The sequence below is a fragment of the Nyctereutes procyonoides genome, unplaced genomic scaffold, assembly GCF_905146905.1.
Source record: "Nyctereutes procyonoides isolate TBG_1078 unplaced genomic scaffold, NYPRO_anot_genome, whole genome shotgun sequence".
NCBI lineage: Eukaryota > Metazoa > Chordata > Mammalia > Carnivora > Canidae > Nyctereutes > Nyctereutes procyonoides.
In genome coordinates this window covers 10,137,183-10,150,860 of record NW_026575035.1, presented here as the reverse complement: position 1 = coordinate 10,150,860, position 13,678 = coordinate 10,137,183, and positions in this window count along the sequence as shown.

The following is a 13,678-nucleotide window of genomic DNA, read 5'->3' as shown; positions in this document are numbered from 1 at the left end:
CTGAGCCAAAGGCAAATGCTCAACCGCTGAGCCACCCAGGCATCCCTCTTTTTTTTTTTTTTAAACATAGTTTTAAATTATGTTTACATGGGTAGAGTTTGCTTTTTTTTTTTTTAAACAAAATGAGATTATACTTGTGTGCAACTTTTTCTCACTCTTAGTCTTTACTCCTATCCCCTAAGGGATTTATATTCCTTATAATGGTTATATAATGCAGAAATTTATTTTATGGATGTAGTTTAGTTTTCCAGCCTTCTCTGGAAAGGTGTTTAAGTTGTTGCCAGTTTTTCAGCACTTGAAACAACTTCTGGGAACATTGTTATACAAATACATATTTGTGCTATTGTGCCTGTAGGATAAATACCTAGGTGTGAAAGATCTGGATCCACAGGTATCAACATTGAACATTTCTTTTAAAGATTTTATTTATTTATTCGTGAGAAACACACAGAAAGAGGCAGAGACCTAGGCATAGGGAGAAACAGACTCTCTGTGGGGAGTCCAATGCAGAACCTGAACCCAGGAGCTCAGGATTACAACCTGTGCCAAAGGCAGATGTTCAACCGCTGAGCCACTCAGGTGTCCCAACGTTGAACATTTTGATAGGCACTTCAAACCATACTAATTTACACCTCCGTCAATGAGTCCAAGTGCCCTGCTTTTCCACACCCTTACCTTATAGTAAATATTGCCAGTCCTTTAAAGCTATCCATCTTGTATGTGAAAAGTGGTATCTTATTTTAATTTGCTTTAATCATTTATCCAATAAACTTCCTGAATATCTCGCTATTGATGTGCCGGGCACCAAGCCAGACACTGGGAATACAATTGTGAGTCAAGTAGCTCTCTGTCAAGGCCCTGGTCCCCATAACAGTCTTACAAGGAAGATAAATGTTCGTGTGATTACTTGATGAATGTGCAGCTGTGAACTGTGATGCGCGCAAAGAAGAAAACACAAAGCAGCAATGAAGGGGAAGAGGATCATGTCCTGACCTAGGCAGGGGGGACTATGCCCTATAAGATTGGAAGGATTTGCAGAAGTTAACTAGGCAATGAGAGCAAGTGGTTTTCCAGTTCAAGAGAACAGTTGGGACCAAGGCCCTGAGGCCTGGAGCGTCACTTTACAGGCCTGAAAGGTGTCTGGTATGGAGGAGACAGCTGAGGAAGTCACAGAATCAGCAGAGGCCAGGTCTCTCAAAGGACACTTGTAAGTGTCCTTCCTTACTTGCAAGTCTTTATTAAAGGAATAATAGTCTTTATCATCTATCTATCTATTATCTACCTATCTATCTATCATCTATCTATTTATTGTCAGTCTTTAATAAAAGGAATAGGAAGCTACTGTAGCCATCAGTATACTTCATGCTTAAATAATTTCAACATAAATATCATTAACTGAAGTTCAATATTTGGAGTTTTTTGTTTTTAAAGCAGAATTTATACATGACAAAATGCACATATCTTAAGCATACCATGAGTTTTGGCAGTTGCATGTATCAATACATCCCTACCCCTTATCCTGGCTATGTGCTTTTTCTAGGGTGCCTCAAAACATTTCATGGTCAGAGTAAAGACTCTGACAGTATACTGAACAGCACATTCTGTATATTTCCATTTATATGATGTGTGAACACATTCAGATTCCCCTGCAGGGTGTAATTATCTGAAGCTCATTTAGAAGAATTAAAATGGGCCTTAAGGTTTGGGCTCTTGATCCCCTACCTCTAATGGTTTTCTTTTGCCTAAAGAATATCAATGTCAGGTGAGAAGTCCTCAGCAACAGCCTCAAAGTTTAGAATGATGAATGGAATGCCTGGGTGGTTCAGTTGGTTGGGTGTTCGACTTTTGATTTCCACTTGGGTCGTGATTGGGGGGTCCTGGGAATGAGCCTGTGTCAGGCTCCTTGCTGAGCAAGGAGTCTACTTGTTTCTCTCTCTACCCCTCCCCCTGCTCGTGTGTGTGTGTGTGCTCTCTCTTTCTGAAATAAATACATAAATCTTAAAAAAAAAAAAAAAAAAAAAAGAATGGCGACCAGTGTTGGGTCCTTGGAATGGTGGTAGTCTCATCTGCAATCTCAGCAAGTTTTTCTGCAAGAGGCTCTGGTTTCTAGGAAGCCATCTTGAGAATACCAGAGAATATCTTCATACAATTTACATCCAGATCTGTCTCCCCACTTTGATACTGGGGCCTTATTTTAGCATTTTGAAATGGTTGCTTTGAAACCCTATAAATTAGTGGATTTTTGGTTAGCTCCATGGCCCAATACTCTTGTAAGAGCTCCTTGCTTGGGGTAAATGATTGGACAGGGCATTTCTTTTAGCATCTGGAGTGCCTTAGATACAACTTCTTTGGCAGTATTAAGGTATTGTGAAGTTTCTTGGCCTTGTTAGGAATCCCCACTGAGATGAGACAGCCTCACTGTTTCCAAAGCACCCAGACATCATATGTTACCTCAAGGTATATCTACAGTGTATATTAACTCTCTTTTGTCTAGCCTGTTGGCAGGCTCTAGTGAAGGCAATTAATTCTGCCATCTGGGCTGTAAAGAATCATATTCTTTTTTTTTTTTTAACATATTAGTTTCAGAGGTAGAGGTCAGTGATTCATCAGTATTATGTAATACCCAGTGCTCATTACATCCTCCATAATGTTTATCATCCAGTTATCCCATTCCCACACCCATCAGCAACCCTCAGTTTGTTTCCTATGATTAAGAGTCTTTTATGGCTTGTCTCCCTCTCTGATTTCATCTTGTTTTATTTTTTCTCCCTTTCCCTATGATCCTCTGTTTTGTTTCTTAAATTCCACATGAGTGAGATCATATGTTAGTTGTCTTTTTCTGATTGACTTATTTCACTTAGCATAACACCCTCCAGTTCCATCCGTTATTGCAAATGGTAAGATTGCATTTTTGATGGCTGAGTTGTATTCCATTATATATAACACATCTTCTTTATCCATTCATCTGTCAGTGGACATCTGGGCTCTTTCTATAGTTTGGCTATTGGGGACGTTGCTGCTATAAACATTGGGGTGCAGGTCCCCTTCTCATAACTATATTTGTATCTTTGGGGTAAATTTTTAGTAGTGTAATTGCTGGGTCATAGGGTAGCTCTATTTTCAACTTTTTGAGGAACTCCATACTGTTTTCTAGAGTGGCTATACCAGCTTGCATTCCCACCAGCAGTGTAGGGGGATTCCCCTTTCTCTGCATTCTCGCCAACATCTGTTGTTTCCTGACTTGTTAATTTTAGCCATTCTGACTAGTATAAGGTGGTATCTCTGTGGTTTTGAAGAATCATATTCTAAGAGTGACTTAGATAACTCTATGGCATAGCCTGATCATTTACCGTTTCTGTCTGTAGATATGACCCATCAACTATCAGGGTCAAGTGTGGACTGTCCAAAGGCATTTCTAATAAGTCTGCAATGGGGTATGAATGATTCTTATATAAATGCCCAGGAAAATGCATCTTTCCCTACTTTTGTGATGGAAGAATAGCAGGGTTCAAAGGCTAAGGGTGCTGAATAGAAATAGGTATTGGAGAAAGTAATGATATTGCAGAGGATATAAACTGGCTAAGCTAGGAATGTAGTACATTTCATTAAGTAACAAAGGTTGTACCCTTGGGAGACCATTGGGTTCAAGGAGGATTCTAAAACTCATGGTAAATTAGACTGATCAAGGATAGAGGATGGTTGAAGAGCTAGCCCTAGTCAGCAAAATTTATATTCATGCTTGTGTTTCCAGGAGAGGAGCTCTATCACCAAGGATTTAGTCTGGTCTTAAAGAAGAAGCTTAGGAATCCCTGGCTGGTTCAGCGGTTTAACGCCTGACTTCAGCCCAGGGTGTGATTCTGGAGTCCCAGGATCGAGTCCCGCATCAGGCTCCCTGCATGGAGCCTGCGTCTCTGATGAATAAATAAATAAAATCTTTACAAAAAAAAAAAAAAGAAGAAGAAGAAGAAGAAGCAATTTCCGGAAATTGAGAACTCTCTGTCTACAATGTCTTGTGAGACCTAGAATAATTTTTAAGTAGTGAGTCTTGGCAAATTCTGGATGGCCTGTAGTCACCCAGTCAGAGATAAGCAACTTGCCTGAGATAAATCATGGCCTGGATAATGAACCTTTTGCTAGAGAAAATTACAACTTTTTTTGTCTTTTTGTGCTAGAAGTCAGAAAGTAGATAGAATTTATATTCGTGCTTTTGTAATCTTTAAAACTTAGTAAAAGCTCATCCTACAGTGAAACTTTGAGGTCCTAATTAAGAACTTATGAAAGGTAAGGGACAGTGAATCTCTGAGGCATAGTAATGCATGTATACTATAGGTTCTTCCAAAGACAGGTAAACAGGTATTAATTCAAATTTATTTATTTATTTATTTATTTATTTATTTATTTATTTATTATTATTATTATTTTTTGGTATTAATTCAAATTTAAAGGAAGAGACTCTGAAGTACATGCACAGCTGTAAAACTGATGGTTTTGGGTGGGGTTAGGGCAAGAATAGTATTTGGAATTGACACCATAGAATGTGAGGTATAATTTTAGCAATGATAATCTGAGTTGGTGAAAAAAATCTGTACACCCAGTTACTTAATGGTCAGACTAGGAGTGTTATAAGGACTAGTACAAGGTGAAATGAGTTCTTTGTCAAAATATTCCTTTTAGCATGGACTTTAATTCTTCCTTTTCTTCAAGCTTTAAGGACACTATGCAGGCTTGGGTAAAAGTTGGAATGGATCAGTTTAAACCTTGCGGTGCTCAGCCTCAGTAACCGTGAAAATGGTGGTAAATTTTTGGCCCATTAGGACTCTGGTACCTCACAGAAGGTGTGTCAGATTTATGTGTTTGGATCGGATTTATGTATTTGTATCAAAAATTAGCTATGATTTGCAGAAGACAGGTACAGTCTTAAGAATTTCATGGAAGAGACCCATACTGTCATCCATAGTGGCCTCACCTATTCACTTTCCTGCCAACAATACTTGAGGGTTCCCTTTACTCCACTTCCTCACCAACAGTTGTTATTGCTTGTCTTTTTGATTCTAGCCATTCTGACAGGTGATATCTCAGTGTGGTTTTGATTTGCATTATCTAATGATGAGTGATGTTGAGCATCTTTTCATGCGTCTGTGGCCATCTATATGGTTTCTTTGGAAAAATGCCCTCTGCCTATTTTTTTAGTCAGATTTTGTGTGTGTACATGTGTGTGTGTGGTTAGTTGCTTTAGTTGCTAGGACATCTTAATTTGTTAATCCTATTTCCATAATAAATCTTTCTCTTCATTAAGTTTAAGCTAATGTAATATCACAAGGGAAAATTATGTTTCTAGTGAAAAGACCAAGAGTAACAGGAGCTGGGACATAGAGGATGAGAAAGGCAGAGACACAGGCTATTGGAAAATCCACCACTTAAATTTTCACTGACTCCAAGGGAGAGTGATGAATTTACTTGTAGGGTTATTATTAAAAGTGTAACACATATAACTATCAGAAAATAGTGAGTGTGGCCCGGAATTGTTTGTGATAATTCTTCTTATGAGTTTTAAGGAAAGAATTGGAAGCTGAGTGCTACCATTTCTCTTGAAACTCTCTCATTGTTTGTTAGATTTTTCCTTGCCAAGAGTGGGAATGTTGGTTTTCCAGCATCCTTTTTGTTCATAGTAGCAGCAAGTATCCTTATCCATGCACATTTTTTGGAAGGCATAAAAAATATCTAGGGCTATCCCATTGTTTACTTAGAAAAACCATTAATTTGTTTATGGTCTAACTCTGTTTTTGTTCTACAACTCTCTCAAAATGTTTGGAAGATGCTATAGACCTATTAGAGGAGTAATTTCTTTTCTTTCTTTCTTTTTTTTTTTTTTTTGAAGATTTTATTTATTTATTCATGAGAGACAGAGAGAGAGAGAGAGAGGCAGAGATACAGGCAGAGGGAGAAGCAGGTTCCACATAGGGAGCCGGATGCAGGACTTGATTCTGTTACTTCAGGATCATGCTCTGGGCCGAAGGCAGGCACTAAACCGCTGAGCCGCCCACGGACCCCCCCTAGAGGAGTAGTTTCTTACGCCAGCCTTCAAATAATCAAATCCTTGATTTCTGGCTTACAAGGGTTCATAAGAAATGAGGATAATATGATCTTCACATTATTGATCTACTCCAGATTGTTATCTGAAGTCGATTTTAAAATCATCAATGAATTTGCTCTTTAAAAAAAATTGGATTAATGTCCAGTTAATGTTGACTTGAAATAAAATAGATATTGTTTCAGGTAAAGATTGTATCACATTTTGTGCTTTCTTTAGTTCTTGTTCTTTTTGATGAATTTCAGGAATACATAGTTTCCCAAGTTCTTCTTTTTTCAAAATTTATGTATTATTATTCTTCCAATTCCATTATTATTATTTTATTTTTAATAGATTTTTATTTATTTATTTGACAGAGAAATAGAGAGAGCCAGAGAGCACAAGTGTGGGGAGGAGTAGAGGGAGAGGGAAAAGCGACCTTCTGCTGAGCAGGAAGTTCAATGCAGGACTCTATCCCAGGATCCTGAGATCATGACCTGAACCAAAGGCCTATGCTTAGCCAACTGAGCCATCCAGGTGCCCACCATTATTATTATTATTATTATTATTATTAAGATTTTTAAAATTTATTTATTCATAGAGACACACACACACACACACAGAGAGAGAGAGAGAGAGAGAGAGAGAGAGAGAGAGAGAGAGAGAGAAAGGCAGAGACACAGGCAGAGGGAGAAGCAGGCTCCATTCCGGGAGCCTGATGTGGAACTCGATCCCAGGTCTCCAGAATCACACTCTGGGCTGCAGGTGGCGCTAAACCGCTGTGCCACGGAGCCTGCCCTCATTATTATTATTTTTTAAGTAGACTCCTAATGTGGGGCTTAAAGTCAAGATTCTGAGATTAAAAGTCACGTTAAGACTCTGGCTCTACCAGCCAAGCCAGGCAGGCATCCCCCAGTCTTCTGACACTTTGAAGAAAGAGTTATGGCTCTGAAGGACTTATTAATACTTGTACTAGTTCATGTAGGTGAGGGAGACTGGGATCACAGCTTCCCTGTACTGTTCGAAGGTTCTTTATAGTGGTCATAAAAGGCTGACAATCGAATATTAAATTAAGTAAGTAATTAAATTTGCTGACCCTGCTTTGCCCCTTTAAGGTGCTCCTAAGGTGGACAATTTTGGTCATACCAAAAGTTCCTCAAAGTGGCCAATTGGTAAATTGTGTCATTTTGTAAATACACACAGGCATTTGGATTAAAATAGGGCTATACAGGAGTGCCTGGCTGGCTTAGCCAGTGGAGCATGTGACTCTTGATCCTGGGGTCGTGGGTTCAAGCCCCATGTTGGGCACAGAGCTTACTTAAAAATAAATAAAATAAAATGAGAATATACATAAGAAACAGATGTTGGGCCTCACAGAGGTATGGGCTTGGATGGAGATGACCCCATAAAAATTTATCATGATCAGCCAGATGCTGCCTGTGAACCTGACCTTGGCCCCCAGGCAGAGGTTGGCTATCTCTGACCAGAGACCAAACAACTGCAGCCCCTGCTAATTCAAGATTTTGGAAAAAAATTTTTTTTCGCCTAAAGCAATTCTTAGGGATATGAAGATAGTTAGAGGAATAATAGACTTTACAAGCTTTTTAGATGGTTACTCAAGGCAAATTTCATTTGACTTGAGACAAAGACCTTAAACTTTTCAGTCTTAATAACATGGACTTATTTGTATTCTGCTCATTCAGTATTCAATAATTATATTAAATGTACATAGTTGAAAGACTCCATGGGTGTCTGGCTGGCTCAGTTGGTGGAGTATGTGACTTTTGATCTTGAGGTTGTGAATTCAAGCCCCATATTGGGTATAGATTTTATTTTATTTTACTTAAAAATAAAATCTTTAAAAAAAGAAGAAAGACCCCAATTAAGAGGCAAAGGTTTTCAGATTGGACTTAAAAATAACAAGACAAGGGATGCCTGGGTGGCTCAGCGGTTGAGCATCTGCCTTTGGCTCAGGGCATGATCCTGGAGTCCTGGAATCAAGTCCCGCATCTGGCCCCCTGCATGGAGACTGCTTCTCCCTCTGTCTGCCTCTCTCTGTGTGTCTTTCATGAATAAATAAATAAAAACATAAAAACAAAAACAAAAAACAAGACAAGATCCAACCATATGTTATCCAACTGACTGTTGAGAACTGAAAATTCTGAGATTTCATCTTACTTGCAAGTTACCAAGGTAGTCTGCCACAGTTTCATGGTGGCTGGTGGAAGACACTAGAATCCTGGATCAGAGATGAGGGTGGTTTATTACTCACAGTAATAGCCAGACTACAAATATTTTTGTACCAGTTCCCCAAGTCCCAATTCCTTAGGGCAAAGCAGGAGGGTCAAGTGACTCCAGTGCACACAGTATGCTCCATAACAGGAGTAGAGGAGATTGGACTCTTAAAATGTGCAGTGAGTATGCCTGCCCTTTGCTCTGTCTTCTGGGACACTAAGCAAACCTGCTCTTTGCTTTGGAGAGGCACACTGTCACCATCTTCCAAGATTGTTTGCTATTCAAACATACTTGAAAACATAGTTCAGAGAGGATAGTCTGCTTTGCTCTTAAGATGTGCGGAGAGAACAAATGGAGAATTGTCTCTTGACACCCACTTTTTGGGAGTCTGCTGCTTCATGGGGCTGTGTGAGGTCTTTGGTTTCCAGAGAGGAAATAAATTGATTGAAAGAAAGAGGAAGGAAGAAAATAATAATAATAAAAAAGAAAGAAAGAAGAAGTACAAATACTTAACTCAGGTACCATCTTCCCAGAATCTACTTCATTGAATTTTCTCAAATATCATTTTAAAATTTTGCAACTTTTCTATAAAGTAGATAAGGAGAAGAAAATGTCTGTTCATGATTTATAAATTTCATCAATTTTCTTCTTGTCTTTTTTTTTTAAGATTTTATTTATTTATTCATGAGAGACACAGAGAGAGAGGCAGAGACACGGGCAGAGGGAGAAGCAGGCTCCATGCAGGGAGCCCAAGGTGGGACTCGATCCTGGGACCGCAGGATCACGCCCTGAGCCGAAGGCAGGTGCTCAACTGCTAAGCCACCCAGGCATCCCACTTGTCTTATTTTCAATGAGTAACCTATTCTTCTTTCTCAGTGCCTGTGTTTTTTTCTTTTTAAAAATATCTTGTAGTCTTTAATGAGAAAAATGTTTATAATGCTTACAACTCTGAAAAGTTAGTTTCCAGGACCCCTGGGTGACTCAGCTGTTGAGCACCTGCCTTTGGGCCAGGGCATGATCCTGGAGTCCCAGGATCCAGTCCCACATTGGGCTCCCTGCATGAAGCCTGCTTCTCTCTCTGCCTATGTCTCTGCCTCTCTCTTTGTGTCTCTCATAAATAAATAAATAAAATCTTTAAAAAAAAAAAGAATAGTTTCCTTCTCCCTTCTTCTAGTCTACCTCTAATACTTTATTTTTGGAAATGTTCTGCTATGGAACACCCTCCCTTAATTTGGCTTTAGTTTGTCCTCTGTCTTGGGAATGCAAGACACGTGAATTTTTCTTAGAGAAAGTATATAAAAAAACCCAGCAGTTGTAAAACATTTCTCTGGTTTGCATTACTTTTTGAAATTTCAATAATTTGTAACATATACAGTAGATTACTCCTATGTATAGAATTTTTACCCCAAAAAGCAAGATTCCCCTCAACCCTGCCCCATTCAAATGTGTATACTCTTTAGAGATAAAGGAAGTTTTCGTGGGATATTCTGACATTAGACATTAAAAATTTAAATACTTGAGGGATAGTTTTATGTGGTCATTTAACCTTGAGTCTTCTAAACTATTATCTGTATCCTAAATTATAAACCTTCCATTCATTAGAACAGAGCCATTTCATTTCTGGATTAGAAGTGTTTAGAGATATTTCTTTTTAGAGGATGTTTCAATAAAAAATATTCAAGTTAATATTTTACCTTAATTAAAATCACTGGTATAAAACAAACAAACCAAAAACAGCTACAATAAGCAGCCATCTTTTTAAAAAAAGATTTTATTTATTTATTCATGAAAGATACAAAGAGAAAGAGGCAGAGATATAGGCAGAAGGAGAAGCAGGCTCCATGCAGGGAGCCTGATGTGGGACTCGATCCTGGGACTCCAGGATTACAATGTGAGCCGAAGTTAGATGGTCAACCACTGAGCCACCCAGGCGCCCCAATAAGCAGCTATCTTTGTTGAAAATCCCGTCTATCTGGGACCAATCAGGACAGACAAACCTTATAGTGATTTGAATACTGAAAGCCTAATATAAAGGATTATTGGGGATCCTGGCTGGTTCAGTCGATTAAGCATGTGACTCTTGATCTCAGGTTTGTGAGTTCAAGTCCTACATTGGGTATAGAGCTTAAAAAAAAAGTAAAAGAAAATTATTATCTGTAGTAGAGGATTGGAGAGACTAGGGAATGATGAATAAGATGAGAAGTTCCGAAATATAGGAATAGCAGATGTATAATAGTGAATGTAATATTATATAACACTGTATCTTTTAGCCACCCCACACCCTATAAGCTGAGATGTGGATCTTGTTGGACAAATGGCTACTGAATGCCAGATGAGTTGCTATGGTGCCATACTAGTAGAACTTGCTGGAAATCGACCCTCTAGGATGCTGGGGGAAGTTGTTCATAGGAAGATGTCTCACAGGAGACACTCTGCTATAAAACCACCTGAGGGTTGGACGCCTGGGTGGCTCAGTGGTTGAGTGTCTGCTTTTTGGGCTCAGGTCATGATCCCAGGGTCCTGGGATAGAGTCCTGAATCAGCCTCCTTGCAGAGAGCCTGCTTCTCCCTTTGCCTACATCTCTGCCCCTTTCTGTGTCTCTCGTGAGTAAATAAATAAAATCTTAAAAAAAAAAAAAAAAAGCATCTAAGGAGTTTGCTGAAGAAGCTGCCAGCACAGTCGAGAAGCCATGCACCTCCGGGATCTGCAAAATTCCTTCCTCCTGTGATGACTTTCCAGCGTCCTCTCCTTTTATTATTTATTTATTTATTTATTTATTTATTTATTTATTTATTTATTTTATTTATTTGACTCAGAGGGAGGGGGAGTAGAAGCAGGGGATGTGGCAGGCAGAGGGAGAGTGAGAAGCAGGCTCCCCACTGAGTAGGGAGCTAATGCAGGGCTCCATCGCAGGACCCTGAGATCATGTCCTGAGCAGAAGGCAGACACTTAACCACCTGAGCTACCCAGGTGTCCCTCCAGTGTCCTCTTCTGATAAAGCTTCAGTGCCAGCTACCTAAAGAGCTCAGATTCATTTCATTTTTTAAAAAGATTTTATTTATTTATTCATGAGAGACATAGACAGAGGCAGAGACACAGGCAGAGGGAGAGGGAGAAGCAGGCTCCCCACCGAGTAGGGAGCCTGATGCAGGACTAGATCCCAGGACCCGGGACCACAACCTGAGCCAAAGGTAGACGCTCAACCACAGAGCTACCCAGGTGCCCCCTCAGATCCGTTTTCATACAGCAAGCACGCCAATGGCCTGAATTTGGGTCAAGAGGGAATAAGTCAATAACTGGCATAAAGTCCAACAGGTCAATAAATCCAGACACAAATCTAGTCTTATTTTCCTTGTTTTTAAAATGATGGTGCTGGGGTAATTTAGATCTGAAATTCCTTTTGATTCTAATATTTCAGTATTATTTTTACACCAAGTAAGTGCTGAACTCCTCCTCCCTTCCATTCTGTCCTCTTATTACTTTAGCTGTGCCTGTCTCTAGAGTGCTTGGGGTTAGTTCAGCTGTGAAGACTGTCACCTATGCTGGAATGAAGGGCTCAAGTGTGGGCTAGCTGCTTCTGTCCCTTTTCTAAGTCTGCTCATCCACGGGAGGAGCCTGGAAGGCAGGCCTTTTGTCTAGCAGGGTATTTGAATGCCTGGAGAGTCCCTATCTTTTCTCTCCAAACATGGTCCCAGGAGGCTTCTCTACCAGTGAAGAGGCTCCTAGCATTTCATTCCTTACCTGGATTATATCTCTCAACCACCAGAATCTCAGTCCTGCCCCTTTGGAAACCTTAAATGCCACCATTTCCATGAAACCTTCTAGTGCACAGTAGATACTCTGATTCCCTAAAATATTTTATTTTTATTTAATTTTTAAAAAGGTTTATTTATTTATTTGAGAGAGGGCTGGGGAGGAGGGGAGCAGGGGCAGAGGGACAGAGAATCTCAAGCATACTCCACATTGAGTGTAGAGCCTGATGATGGGCTCGATCCCATGACCCTGAGATCACAACTTGAACCCAAAGCTAGAGTCAGATGCTCAACCGAATGGGCCATCCAGGCACCCTGAGTCCTATAATATTTTAAATTGTCTTCACTTGGGGGTACAATGATTGACTGATTGACTGATTTTTAAAGATTTTATTCATTTATTCATGAGAGACACAGGCAGAGGGAGAAGTAGGCTCCCTGCAGGGAACCGGGTGTGGGACTTGATCCTGGGACTCTGGGATCATGCCCTGAGCCAAAGGCAGATGATCAACCACTGAGCCACCCAGGTGTCCAAGGGGTACAATGATTTAAAGGCTATTTGGTTATGTCTCTGTCTTCCGAGTAGACTATGAGCACATTCATAGTGATGTATTAAATCAATATTTATTTTGTGTCTTAGCTAAGGAATAAATTACACTGGCTGCTTATTATTTTCTTCCCTTCATTTGCCTCTGCACACCCCACTGACCTCTCTCCTTTCCTCCTCTTAGCCAAAACTGCTTCTGCTCTTTTTCACAATCACATGCTCGAAGCCAATCTACCCAGTGGTATTTATTTATTTATTTATTTATTTATTTATTTATTTATTTATTTGAGAGCATGAGTGGGGAGAGGGAGAGGGACAAGAAGCAGGCTCCCCACTGAGTAGGGAACCCAATGGGGGGCTCGATCCCAGGATCCTGGGATCATTACCTGAGCTGAAGGCAGCCACTTCAGCTGAGCCACCCATGTGTCCCCAGAAATGGGCTTTTCACTGTTGTAGCCAGAGTATGTTATTTTCTTAAGAGGCCCCCTTATATACCTGTCAGAAGCAGAAACAGAAACGAGCTTCAAGTCACTGACACGCCGAATGCCTACACAATAACTGAACATGTCTTTGCCTAACAATCTGCCCATGAACACGAGTGCAATTCAGCACTCACACTGCCCTACAAATCCTGCATGGACACGCAGTGCCCATCCACATGCTGGAGCCTTTGGTTTCTGAGGCCAGACCACAGAGCAGTGTGCATTGTGACAGAGCCCCAGACTACACAATGGCAAATCAGGGTGGATGTTTTGGCCCATATCCCACTAATTTTGAGTCTTGGGGACTTCTAGAAAGTCAAGGGAACAGTGAAGGAGGGTAAACAGAGGCTAATTTGCTATTTAGCATCACAGATTCTGAAAAAACGAAGAGCATTAAAGGGAGTCAGTGTGCTGATGGGCACTGGACACACAAGGGAACTCCAAAGGAGTAGATGAATTCAGGGGCTATCGTCTAGACTGCAAGGTCACTCATTACCCAGTGATCAGAGTTTTGTTTTGTTCTAAGAGAGCACATAGATTCAGCATGATTGGTTTTCATGCCCCTCTGAGCTGTCTCCAGGTTCCATAGTCC